This window comes from Hyperolius riggenbachi, chromosome 1, assembly GCF_040937935.1.
Source record: "Hyperolius riggenbachi isolate aHypRig1 chromosome 1, aHypRig1.pri, whole genome shotgun sequence".
NCBI classification, from domain to species: Eukaryota; Metazoa; Chordata; class Amphibia; order Anura; family Hyperoliidae; genus Hyperolius; species Hyperolius riggenbachi.
Window position 1 is genome coordinate 191,699,922 of NC_090646.1, and position 14,324 is coordinate 191,714,245.

Here is a 14,324-nt window from a genome sequence, read left to right on the forward strand (position 1 = left end):
AGTATTTTGCCTTGTTTGTTTCCTCATTGAATTCAATGGTGTTTAGATTCAGGTCCTTCAAAACTAGAACCTTTTGGTCTGTTCAGCTGAAATGCTCTCACACTGAACACAGCCATATTCAAGCCATACTAGCTTTTAGTAGATAACATTTTTAAAATGTATTCTTTTAATGTGAGTCAGGACACATCTCCTGGATCACTCTGGTCTTGCTTTGTACACTTTACACATTTGTTCGTTTTTCTTGTTAAAAAGCAAAGTGTAATGGGGTGCCTGTGAAGCTGATAGGAATATGGAGCCACCTGAAAGCCCCTCACATGATGTTTCATCCCTCCCTCCACAGTAAACTGCAGCCCCCACACATTGCATGATTCACATATTGCATTTCAACCTCAGGCACCGATTGCCCCACATTGCATTTTATCTCCTCCCATTGCAGTGCAGCTCCTGGCAATGCATTTCATCCATTACCAGGGACATTGCTAGGATTTATAATAATAAATAATGGCCATGACAAAAAAGTTGATGTTAATTTTGATTCATTTTATTTAATTTTGATGTATTTTATTTTATTCATTTTCGATGCTGTAGGCACTGTTTATGCTCTTTTAGACAGTGTTGCGTGTGCTCCTAAGGGAAAAAGAACACATTTCAATAAAAAAAAATTGTCAAAAATACATAACAATACAAAGCAAGCATTGTTTGGTAAAAAAAACCCCAATGCTATGTAGAATTTATTTTCAGATCTGAATGATATGCAAACATTACAAACAACAGGCAGATATCAATTACATGCAGATAGTATCAATGATGGGAAAATTCCATGATCATTGATATATAGACAAAAAGATTCTATATTTTATGTATTATACAGCTCTTTGTCCACAACTTATCTTTAAGACCAATAATAAAACAAAAAATAGTAATATTAGTAGCCTAAATAACTCATAGTATACACAGATTATTCTCCTTAATTGCCTTCCATTATATTGTATTATTCTTTTGTTATAGGCTTTCCATTATAGTTGCCTCCATTATAGTGTTCACAGTTTTAATGCCCCTATTATGGTGCCCTGTTATATGGTCCACATTATAATGCCCCATAGTTATTGTATCCTTTATTAAAGTGCTGAATTATAGTGTCCTCCATTACAGTACTGGCACTTATAGTATCCTCAGTTACTGCTCTTAGTGCTCGCCGATAGGCGGCGGCTGGTCGTTAGTGGTTTTACATGGAACCGGCAGCTCGTATGTCAGTTCACGGAGGGTGTCTCCATGAACAGTCTGCGAGCCGCCGATCGCGGCTCGCAGGCTAAAGGTAAACACGCGGGGAGGAAATCCCCGCTGTTTACATCATATGGCGCTGCTGCGCAGCAGCGCCGTAAAGGAGATCGCCGATCCCCGGGCCTCTAATTGGCCGGGGATCGCCGGCATCTGATAGGCTGAAGCCTATCCTAGACGGCGCAGGACAGATATCCGGCCTACGCAGCCCATAGCCTGTGGCAGAGAGGGCGTAAATCGCTGCGGAGGGGGGCTTTGAGGAGTCCCCCCTGCAAATCACAGGCAGCCGGCAGCGATCAAACCCCCCCCCCCAGCAGGACATCCCCCTAGTGGGGAAAAAAGGGGGGAAGTCTGGTTGCCATGCTGCAAACCTGATCTGTGCTGTGGGCTGGAGAGCCCGCGCTGCACAGATCAGGCAAAACGCGCCCAGTTCTTAAGTGATTAAAGTATTCCCTATTATCACTTACTTTCCTCTTTTATAGGGTACTTCTGTTATAGTGTCTTCAGTTAGTGATTGGTATGAGCAAAAATGTGTCATCTAATCAAATGGGATAGGATATGCTCCCTGACTTAAATACCCATACACAACCAATGGCATCAAGTAGTATGCAAACATGAGGTCCAAACATGAAAACCGTTAGTGCTTTGTTCTATAAGTCAACACATTGGCAATTATTGACAAAAAATGAGAAAGAAACCCCTTGAAACAAGCACCTCTCATGTGTAATAAAGATCATGTATATCATTTTTTTCCCAAAAAATCGGACTGGTGCTTCTATTAAGGGTTCTCTTTCCCATTTTTGCTACTTGTTTGCTACTTGTTTTTAACCTTCACCCCTTTTCTGAATTTGAACCCCAATCACCCAATTGCTAACTGTACCAGGTACAGGTAATTAACAGTGCAAGAATGGCAGCAGATAAATATTCCCCTTAAACATCAATAGGTGGATTTTGATTGGCTTTTATAGGCTCCACCCACTTTTCTGAATATTAATCCCAGTCACACAGTGACAAACTGTGCAAAGTTTGAGAACCCTACCATTAACAGTGTAAGAATGGCTGTAGTTTACATTTGCACCATGAAATTTGTATTTTTCTCCACCCACTTATTTCCAAACATTGCTCAGGTATGTATTTGGCTGGTGTTGGCTCCAACTACTATTTCTAACCCTAACACACAATTACTCAATAACCAAGTTTGTGAGCTTTGCGGTCTTTGGCATCAATAATTTGCATTGAGATTAAACAAATCTGATTGGCTGTTTGTGGCTCCACCTCTTTGTCTGAATTTGAACCCCAGCCACCCAATGACCAACTGTACCAGGTTTAAGGCTTGTGCTATTAACAGTGCAAGAATGGTAGCAATTACATATTCCCCTTGAAAATCAAAAGGTGAATTTTTATTGGCTTTTGTAGGCTCCACCCACTTTTCTGAATATTAATCCCAGTCACCCAGTGACTAATTGTGCAAAGTTTGAGAACCCTACCATTAAAAGTGTAAGAATTGCTGCAGTTTACATTTTCTCAGTGAAATTTGCATTTGTCTCCGCCTACTGATGACCTGACATTGCCCGATTATGTATTTTTCAGGTGCTGGCTGCGCCCACTTTTCCTAACCCTAACACACAATTAAAGAATTCCTCAATGACCAAGTTTGTGAGCTTTGCGGTCTTTGACGTCAATAACCTGCATTACAATGAAACAAATCATATTGGCTGTGTGTGGCTCCACCCCCCCCCCCCCCCGTTTTAAGAATGTAAACCCCAGTCACGCAATGATCAACTGTACCAGGTTTGAGGCTTGTACCATTAACAGTGCAAGAATGGCAGCAATGAAATATTCCCCTGAAAAATCAATAGGTAATTTTTGATTGCCTTTTGTAGGCTCCACCCACTTTTCTGAATATTAACCCCAGTCACCCAGTAACCAACTGTGCAAAGTTTGAGAACCCTACCATTAACAGTGTAAGAATGGCTGCAGTTTACATTTTCCCAGTAAAATTTGTATTAGTCTCCGCCCACTTATGACTCGGCATTGCCTGCTTATGTATTTGGCTGATGTTGGCTGTGCCCACTTTTCTAACCCTAACACACAATTAATCAATTACTCAATTACCAAGTTTGTGAGCTTTGTGGTGTTTGGCATCAATATTTTGCATTGGAATGAAACTTGGCTGTTTGTGGCTCCACCCCCTTTCTGAAATTGAACCCTAGTCACTCAATAATCAACTGTACCAAGTTTGAGGCTTGTGCTATTAACAGAGCAAGAATGGCAGCAATGTAAATATTCCCCTTGAAAATCAATAGGTTAATTTTGATTGGCTTTTATAGACTCCACCCACTTTTCTGGATATTAATCCCAGTCACCCAGTAACTAACTGTGCAAAGTTTGAGAACCCGGCCATTAACAGTGTAAGAATGGCTGCTGTTTACATTTTCCCAGTAAAATTTGTATTTGTCTCCGCCCACTTATGACCCGGCGTTACCCGCTTACGTATTTGGCTGGTGTTGGCTGTGCCTACTTTTCTAACCCTAACACACAATTAGTCAATTACCAAGTTTGTGATCTTTGCGGTGTTTGGCATCAATAATTTGCATTGAAATGAAACAAATCTAATTGGCTGTTTGTGGCTCCACCCCCTTTCTGAAATTGAACCCTAGTCACCCAATGATCAACTGTACCAGGTTTGAGGCTTGTGCCATTAACAGTGCAAGAATGGCAGCAATGTAAATATTCCCCTTGAAAATCAATAGGTTAATTTTGATTGGCTTTTATAGACTCCACCCACCTTTCTGAATATTGATCCCAGTCACCTAATGACCAACTGTGCAAAGTTTGAGAACCCTACCATTAACAGTGTAAGAATGGGTGCAGTTTACATTTTCCAGTGAAATTTGTATTTGTCTCCGCCCCCTTTTTGGTTATGGGAATAAAAAGTATCCTATACTTTATTCCAGGTAATGTACTATGTGTGTGCCAAATGTCATTCAAATCCGTTCAGCCATTTTTGCGTGATCGAGTAACAAACATCCAAACATCTGAACTTTCCCATTTATTATATTAGTAGGATTAGTACAAGTGATTTTTATTAGTTGAGGTGGGGTGAAAAACATAAAAACTTATAACTACCAATGTACTAATAGAATCCAAGGAAACAAGGACTGTATCCAACTGACAATTATAGTGCAGATGTTAATTGTTTGCATTATGTGTTTCAGCTGAACGGAGCTCCTTCCTGCCTTGGAAAAAGTGGATTATATGTACACAGAAATGTATGGATATTTCTTCCTTTACCTCATTTCAACTGAAGAAGTTGCTTGTATTTGATGGACTGTCTTCCACGACACAAAAAGTACCCCGAAGAAACTACGGTATCTTGTTTAGATTTATATGAACTGAAATATATAAGATTGCTATTACTAATGTTTTCTCAAAGTTGATCCAACACCACCACATTGCTGAAAACATAGATTAGTTTCAACATAAATAGTGCCTATGTTTCTTCCTACATTCAAACCACAGGCAGCTATTTATTCTCACATTATGGTCCAGTTTTGTTTTTGTGTAAACATATACAGCTGCGGGAGGTACCATTTGCACACTATTATTGGATGTTATTGTGAAATAGCGCGTCCTTTTGAAGAATGTAAATAAAATTGCGACATGGATTAATTTATGCCGGCATGAACTGAATTTGTTAGCGGGGTCGTATTTGTAATATATCTTTACAGTCTTTAAAGAATTCCACCCAGCGTCACAAGCTGGCGGGGGTGGAGGTCACTGGGGGTACAGATGTTGTCCCAGTGTTTGCTTGCTGTCTGGGTTTGGAATCCATGATATGGGCCTCATCAGTCACTTCTGACACACTGCCTTCTTTTTAGTAGTCTGAACTACAGTATATGATTTTTACAGAGTTGCAATGGACAACCGGCTAAAGTCATCTTAGTTTCTATCACAGCAAGATCGCAAGCAAAAGGCAATTCCAATGGCAAGAGTCAATGGCCTCAATTCACTGAGTTTAGACTAGACTCCTGATGGTTTTTAGTCTACTGATGGTTTTATCAGGTGCATCAAAGAGGAATTCAATATTACCAAATGTTTTAGATCTGTTTTTAGACCTGGTCTAAACCATTTGGTAATTAGGTGGGTAAAGCAGGGGAAATTATCAAAAGATGCAATTCACAAACAAGTAGCTATAACTGACATCCTTCTCCTCTGATGAGCTCTCCTCTGCATACAATTAAACTCCTGTATAATTAATTCAAAAGGTTCCATCCTCAAATCTTAAATACCTCATGGAATTACTTTACCAACAAGAAATCAGCTGGTCTAATCTCTGTCAGAAAAAATGGGCGTGGCTACTCCTTCTTTGCCTTTGTGAATTGTGTAATTACTGAATGTTAGACCAGGTCTAAAAACAGGTCTAAAACATTACACCAAACCATTAGTAGACTAAAAACTATCTGTAGACTAGTCTAAACTGCTTAGTGAATTGAGGCCAAGTATGGCAAAAATTATTCAGTTAGGTTGGCTGTGCACAAAGTCAAATTACACCTAAAGTGAGGGGGGTATTGAGGCTGCCATATTTATTTCCTTTTAAACAATTCAAATTGCCTGGCTGTCCTGCTGATCATCTACCTCTAATACTTTTACCCATAGACCCAGAACAAGCATGCAGATCAGGTGCTTTGACCCAAGTCTGACCAGACTAGACACATGCTTGTTTCAGGTGTGTAATTCAGATACTTCTGCAGCCAAACAGATCAGCAGGACTGCCATACAACTGGTATTGTTTAAAGGACACCTGAAGTGAGAGGGATATGGAGGATGACATATATATTTCCAATGAACGTTGCCTGCCTTTCCTGCTGATCCTTTGCCTCTAATATGTTTAGCCTTGTATCCTAAACAAGCATGCAGATTAGATGCTTCTGCCTGAAGTCTGACTGGATCAGCTGCATGCTTGTTTTAGGTGAGTGATTCACTCAACTGATGCCAGAAAGTTCATCAGGGCTGCCAGGCAACTGGAATTGTTTAAAAGGTTATAAAGATGGTAACTTCAGGTTACCTTTAAAATGAAATGCAAGCCTAATGCAGTAATCCACGTATGGTATAACTAAAAATAATTTGCAGATAATCTCATCACTTTTCTTATAAGATGTGATGAGTAGATTGGTTTGTCCCAAACCAGAATTCACAGTGGATTGGGCCAATCTGTAGTGAGTGGATCCAGTCCTAAAGCAACAGATCCTTTGAACCTTTACCAACCCTGCCTGCCTGTAAGAAATAGTGGTGGGGTGAATCTGTAAGGTCCCTACACTTTCATTTAAAACATGTGACTGGGAAAACTATGCGTGTCATGCAAAGATTGTGTAACTTTTGCCTCTGCATAGCAAGCATTCCTATAATTGTTTTTTTATTTGGAATTTGTTAGAAGAAAAATCTAATGTTACAGCATGTTGTAAAGCATGTGCAGCTGCTAGGTTTATAAATACCACTATAAAACACAACGATTCTTGTCCATGTCCTGCCATGCTGGACTTCCTATACGTTTCCATTCATAGTATGTTCCAGCATGATACTAAGATATCTGGAAGCATGATGCCAGTTGTATGAACTTGAGCTTACTCCCCATACTATTCAGGTAAGCTTGTTACCATAGCAGTAATCTTGTTAAAGAACAAGTTCATGAACATGTTAGTAAACAATTATAAAAGTATTTTCTTTAAATTATTCATAAAATGTTTTTTAAAAAGAAAAGAAAAAAAAAAACACGCAAAATATGTTCTGTACCAGATCACATATCCTTATCTCCCCCTCAATAACCTCCAACTGTTTCCTAGCTTCCCCCCCTTCTATCAGTATACAGCCATACTAAAGACTGACAGCCATGATGGCTATCATTCAACAGGCACAGTCTCTTTCCTGCATCAGTTTCCAGAATGTGTCCCTACCTTTCACAGGAGGCAACCAAAATGCTTGTACATGCTTTAATCATATCCCGTCTTGACTACTATAACACCCTACTCTGTGGTTTACCAATAAACAAACTGGCACCTCTCCAGTCCCTACTAAACTCTGCTGCCCATCTCAGCCACCTCTCCTCCCACTCCTCTGAGGAAGCCCCTCTCTGCCAATCTCTCCATTGGTTACCAATTACCCAAGGGATCCAGTTTAAACTACTCACACTTGCATACAAAGCTCTACACAAGCTGTCACCTCCATACATTTCCTCTTTAATCTCCATATACCTCCCCACCCGGATCCTCTGTTCCTCACAGGAGACCCTTTTGTCCTCTAGCCTGGTCACTTCCTCTCACTCTCGCATCTAGGACTTGTCACGGGCTGTTCCTCTCCTTTGGAACTCTGTCCCACAGCCTGGAAACCTTCTAACGTACTCTGAAAACACACCTATTCAGACGAGCCTTTACTTTGCTATAGGTAGCATTGGAAGTTCACTGCCCCATCCCCTGTGTTTCCATCCCTATTGTTTCCACCACACTGCCCTCCAGATTGTATATTTGCAAGGGCAGGAGCCTCCTCTTATTGTTTCATATTTTGCTGTAATTTACCATATGAATGTGTACCACTTTTAGTGATATCTCAATCCACACATTAACTATGCATGTATTTGTACTTGTATTACTGGATATCATGACTGTACAGTGTCTTGGACTCCTCATGTATGTACTATATGTGCCCCAATATTTGTTTTTTACTATGTACATGTTCTGTGCATCAGAAAAATCGAGTTTAGTGGAAACAGGCCCATAGGCATTCACTGGAGTCAGTTTTTCTGCATCCATTCTGCATCCAATCTGCGTGTAGTGGAAACAGGCCCTTTGGGAGTCTTGCCCAAAGAACCCAGGTCTCCTATGTCGGAGCCCTTAACCATTACACTATCCAGCCACCAGAATTTGATGTAGGAAGGTGTTCCGGTCTCCTTTACTTTCCTAGTGGTTTTGGGTCACTATGAGCTACTTGGTTGGGTATTCTGTAAATAATAATTGTCATAGAGTGTCAGCACAGAGGCTGGATTGTTAATGTGTGTGTTTGTATGTATGAGTGTGTAGTTAATACTGTATATTCTAGATTGTAAGCTCTTTTGAAGGAGGGACTGGCCTGAATGTTTCTACTGTATGTCCTCCATAAAGCGCTGTATACTATTTCCTAGCTACAGTGTACATCCCGCAGCATGTATGCATGCCTTGATCAGCGGATTGAGGGTGTTTACTGTTGCCCTGGGTGTGTGCGTGTTGCTCAGTTAGAGGCGGAAGTCGCAGAGCTAAATAAGCATCTCGCAACACTGAGACGCATACACAACATGGAGATGAGCTTGGATCTCACGATCCAGACACTGGATGGAATCGGTGAAGACGAGGTGGGTGGAGTAAAGCCGGAGCAAGAAGCAGAGGTAGCCGCTAGTTGGGTCACAGTTAGAAGGGGTAGGGGAAAAAGTGGCAGGGAGGCTAGTCCCGAGTTGTCCCTCACTAATAAGTATGCTTGTTTGCGTAATATTGGGGAGGAGGATTCTGGATTAGCAATGCTGCAGCAGGATGTGCTCCTTAGCAACCAAGGGGCAGACTGCTGTAACGAGAAAGGGAATAGGAGTGCAGCTAAGGCTAGACAGGTACTGGTGGTAGGGGATTCAATTATTAGGCGCACAGATAGGGTAATCTGTCAAAGAAACCGTGAATGCCGTACAGTCTGTTGCCTCCCGGGTGCTCGGGTACGGCATGTAGCGGAAAGAATTGACAGATTATTGGGTGGGGCTGGGGAAGACCCAGCTGTCATGGTACACATTGGCACCAATGACAAAGTTAGTGGGAGATGGAAGGTCCTCAAAAATGATTTTCAGGTACTTGGAGATAAACTTAAAGCAAGGACCTCCAAGGTGGTGTTTTCTGAAATACTGCCAGTGCCACGTGCTACATCTGAGAGACAGAGGGAGCTTAGGGAGTTAAATAAGTGGCTTAGAAACTGGTGTAGGAAGGAAGGGTTTGGGTTCCTGGAGAACTGGGCAGACTCTGCAGTCGGCTACAGGTTCTACAGCAGGGATGGGCTGCACCTTAATGGGGAGGGTGCAGCTGCATTGGGGGAGAAGATGGCTAAACGGTTTGAGGAGATTTTAAACTAGGATCTGGGGGGAGGCGGGAGGATAAAGTCTCAATATGTAGACAAGAGAAGGTAAAAAGACAGTGGGAGCCTAACATTATGGGGGGTGGAGAGGGGGGTGGGGACAGAATAAAGATGAAGGAGGTTGGTAAAACTTCAAGTAGCCCATTTCATGTAAACAAAATTGGTAAATGTGGTGGTAAAAATATAAAGTGCATGGTAACCAATGCTCGGAGCCTTGCAAATAAAATAGACGAACTAGAGTTCATTCTGAATGACAAAGGCTATGACATTGTGGCAATAACCGAGACATGGATGGATGAAAGCCATGACTGGATAGCTAATTTAAAAGGATACAATGTGTTTAGGAGGGATAGAACAGGGAAAAAAGGTGGAGGGGTTTGTCTCTTTGTTAAGAATTCTCTTACAGCTGTCCTCAACGATGAGATGGAGGAAGATTGCGAAGATGTGGAGTCCGTTTGGGTAAATATTCATGGTGGAAATAAAAGTTGCCAATTGCTTATTAGGGTATGCTACAGGCCACCTCTTATTAATGAAGCTGCAGAACTGCGATTACTACAGCAGATTGAAAAAGCTGCAAGTAAAAATGAGGTCATAATTATGGGCGACTTCAACTTTCCAGACATTGACTGGGGTATTGAGGCTACCCATTCTGGTAAAAGCAGCAGATTTCTGGCAGCACTACAGGACAATTACTTGACTCAAATGGTAACTGAACCAACTAGGGGGAATGCGTTACTGGATCTGATCATTTCTAATAGACCAGATAATGTATCAATTGTGCAGGTTCAAGAACATTTGGGAAATAGTGATCACAACATGATAACGTTTGATCTGGTGACTGATAGGCCACGGGGCAGCGGGACCACTAAAACTATGAATTTTAGAAAAGCAAAGTTCAATCAAATTAGGCAGGCACTAAGTTTGGTGAACTGGGATAATGTACTACAAGGGGAAGACACTGAAGGGAAATGGCAAGCTTTTAAACTTATTCTCAATCAATATTGTAGTATGTATATCCCATATGGAAACAAAATGTCTAGGAATAAAAAAAGGCCTCTATGAATGAATAGAAAGGTTAGGGATAAAATGAAGAGGAAAAGGAATGCCCATAAGGTCCTAAAACAGGAGAGGACCGAGGCTGCACTAAGCAATTATAAGGAGTGCAATAAAAATTGGAAAAAATAAATAAGGCTGGCAAAGATCGAAGCTGAAAATCAAATCGCTAGGGATATCAAATCTAACCCAAAAAACTTTTACAAGTACATCAACTCTAAAAAAAGAAAGGTTGACTGTATAGGACTCCTAAAGGATGAGGGTGGGAACTCAATGGGGGATGGCCAAGGTAAGGCAGAGTTATTAAATGCTTTCTTTGCTTCTGTCTTCACAAAGGAAACAGCACTGTTGCAAATTACAGAGGCAGAAGAGTCTCAATCTTCTAACTGTAATATTGAATGCTTAACGCAGGAAGAAGTGAAGGCAAGACTAAATAAATTAAAAATAGACAAGGCACCTGGCCCGGATGGCATGCATCCTCGGGTCCTAAGGGAATTAACTTCAGTTATAGCTAAACCCCTTTATCTTATCTTTTGTGACTCTCTTGCAACTGGCAGAGTCCCAGTGGATTGGCGTACAGCCCACGTTTTCCCATTATTTAAGAAGGGCAAAAAATCAGATCCAGGAAATTATAGACCTGTAAGCTTAACATCAGTTGAATGCAAACTATTTGAGGGGTTACTAAGAGATACTATACATGACTTCAGTAGAAAATAATCTTATTTCTCAGCATCAACATGGGTTTACTAAAGACAGGTCCTGTTTGACTAACATGCTCAGCTTTTATGAGGTAGTGAATGCTAATATGGATATTGGTAATGCTGTAGATGTGATATACTTGGACTTTGCAAAGGCCTTCGACACTGTTCCCCACAAAAGTCTGGTGCAAAAGTTGAGGATGCAAGGACCGGGGAAGAGTCTGTGTGCATGGATAGGGAACTGGCTAATGGACAGAAAACAAAGAGTTGTGGTCAATGGATCATACTCAAAATGGGAGATTGTTAGCAGTGGGGTCCCACAGGGGTCTGTACTGGGTCCAGTGCTCTTCAATTTATTTATTAATGACCTAGTAGATGCAGTAGTGAGCAATGTTGCTATTTTTTGCAGATGATACAAAATTGTGCAGAATCATCAACTCTCAGGAAGATAGTGTCATATTGCAACAGGATCTGGATAGGATGGCTATATGGGCACATACATGGCAGATGAAATTCAATGTTGAAAAATGTAAAGTCATGCATTTTGGTCGTACCAATGGTCTAGCACCATACAAAATAAATGGGATACAGTTGGGGACATCAAACTTGGAGAAGGACTTAGGAGTACTCATCGACAACAATATAAATAATCGTACTCAATGCCAAGCCGCTGCAGCTAAAGCTAACAAAATTTTGGGATACATTAAAAGGGAAATAAAAACTCGAGATGCTAGCATAATATTGCCTCTGTTTAACTCTCTAGTAAGGCCACATCTGGAATATGGAATTTAGTTTTGGGCACCACATTACAAAAAAGATATTGCAGTTTTAGAGCAGGTGCAGAGACGAGCTACAAAATTGATACGTGGGATGAAAGGTCTCACTTACCAAGAAAGGTTAGATAAACTGGGTTTATTTAGTCTAGAGAAAAGACGCCTTAGAGGAGATCTAATTAACATGTATAAATACATCAGAGGGCAATATAATAGCTTGGCGGATGAGCTTTTTGTCCCTAGGCCTTCTCAAAGGACTAGAGGACATGATCTGCGCATGGAGGAAAAACGTTTTAGCCATTTATTTAGGAAAGGGTTCTTTACAGTAAGAGTGATTAAGATGTGGAATGCATTGCCACAGGAAGTCGTTATGGCAAACTCTATACCTGCATTTAAAGGGGGCTTAGATGCTTTCCTTGCGTTGAAAGACATCCATGGCTACAATTACTAGGTTATGCCTAATGATGTTGATCCAGGGATTTTATCTGATTGCCATCTGGAGTCGGGAAGGAATTTTTCCCTCTTGGGGCTAATTGTACCATGCCTTGTAAGGGTTTTTTCGCCCTGCTCTGGATCAACAGGGATATGTGAGGGAGCAGGCTGGTGTTGTACTTTGTACTGGTTGAACTCGATGGACGTATGTCTTTTTTTCAACCAAAATAACTATGTAACTATGTAACTAAGTATAGAGTGGTTGGGAACCGCATCCCAGACAGTGAGAGTGACAGGTCTGGGTACCAAGAATTACATGGAGGCTACCACACAGCGTCTGAAATGTCTTCATAAAAATGTGCTTAACGCTCTTGCAAATTACATGACAAATTAATTAGCCTGTTGACACATTTCAAAAAGATGTAGCATTTAATGTTACCTAAAATATTTATATTGCTTAAGACTTTCTTTTTAATTTGATGCCAGGAAATTAACACCACCCCCCAAAACATTTTTCCTCATCAATTTCTAAATTTTTCCTTGTTTTCAAAGGGTGTGGAGAGTTGTGAGCACACGCTGTGTCAATGACGTGCGCTGACTGGCAGGATTAATGCTGAAGGCTGTGCATGTGTGGCTCGTATGTTCTACGGACTTATCTGCCATTGTGCCAAAGACTCATCGTCATCCTGAGCGTTCCTTCCTCCCAGCTCAGATCATCTGGCTTCTCATGTGGCAACCAAAGCCAGCAGTATTAGCCAATAACATTATGAAGAAAAAAGATCTGATTAAACAGACTGGAAAATGTATTCATATTTTTCAACCTCGTTATAGCATATCTGGTGATTATTAATTAGGATAACATTCATGCCAGATGCTAAACTACTGTAACCTGAATAAAACATGAACCACCGCGTGGAACTATTGCAGAAACCTTTCATGAGAAATCTCACTTGCAAAATCACTCCTCTCCATCAGTGTCAGGAGTGCCAGGACGGAAGCCAGTACAATAAGGTGTGTGGTCTTCAGAGGAATGAAGATCAGCAGCCAGTGATGTAGAAACAGATCTTGTTGTGGTTTCAGCTACAACCACTGAGTACAACGAGTACACTGTGACCTCCTGACCCCTCACTTCCATTTCACTTCTGGCAGAGGCTGCAATTTCTCCTTGTCCCACAAATTCATATCTTACTTGGCACTGACACACTTTGTCATGTCTTTATTTTGAGGTGTCATTTTAGAACCACATAGAGCACAAAGAGCATCGTTATGACTGTGCACTGGCTAAACTTTGATAGCTAGCAGTATTGAGAGAATTGCAGGAGGTCCCACACCTGCTAGTTAAGTAGGCATACTGCACTGTGGGTGGCTGAGTTTATAAACTATGGGATCTTAGAACTAGACCATACTTAGATCTAGAACTGATCTAGATCTAGAATATACTGAATAATTATGCCATTAGTAATGTCCTAACAGAGGCTGTGGTCTTTTAGGAAAAGTATTATGCTGTAGTAGATAATCATAAAATGTGATTTTAGATATTGCTTGGTTTTATCAGCCAGTATTGGTCATGAACTGTAGAGACCAGAAAAGTAAAGTCACAGGTAAAAGTGGTGGAATTTTAATTTCCCTACAGGAATCATGGGCTAAGAAAACTTGATGCACCTTGAATAGGAAGGCAATAGCTAAGAAATATTGAAACTTCAAAATTATAAGATGCTACAATACAGCCTCGATTATCCGACACTGATGGGGATCGGTGGATGCCGAATAAGTGTGCTTTCTAAGACTTGAGACTCTTTCTCTCTTTCTCTTTCTTGAGACTCAATGTTAAAAAGAGGCCTAGCTAACACAGTACTATACCCCACTCGTCTCTATGTACAGGGCCGGCCTTTGATATGAGCGATCGGAGCGGTCGCTCAGGGTGCCAGCTCTCAAGGGCGCATGCACCCTG

General features: G+C 41.0%; 1 long non-coding RNA gene across 1 annotated transcript; it reads right to left on the reverse strand.

Annotated features, from left to right (window-relative positions):
• Window positions 1-519: 519 nt before the first annotated feature.
• On the reverse strand, window positions 520-4,673 carry LOC137546870 (uncharacterized). Its single transcript, XR_011026389.1, has 2 exons — window positions 4,573-4,673; window positions 520-627 (listed from the first exon to the last, which is right to left on the reverse strand). It is a non-coding gene; the product is annotated as an uncharacterized lncRNA (long non-coding RNA).
• Between the last annotated feature and the right edge of the window lie 9,651 nt (window positions 4,674-14,324).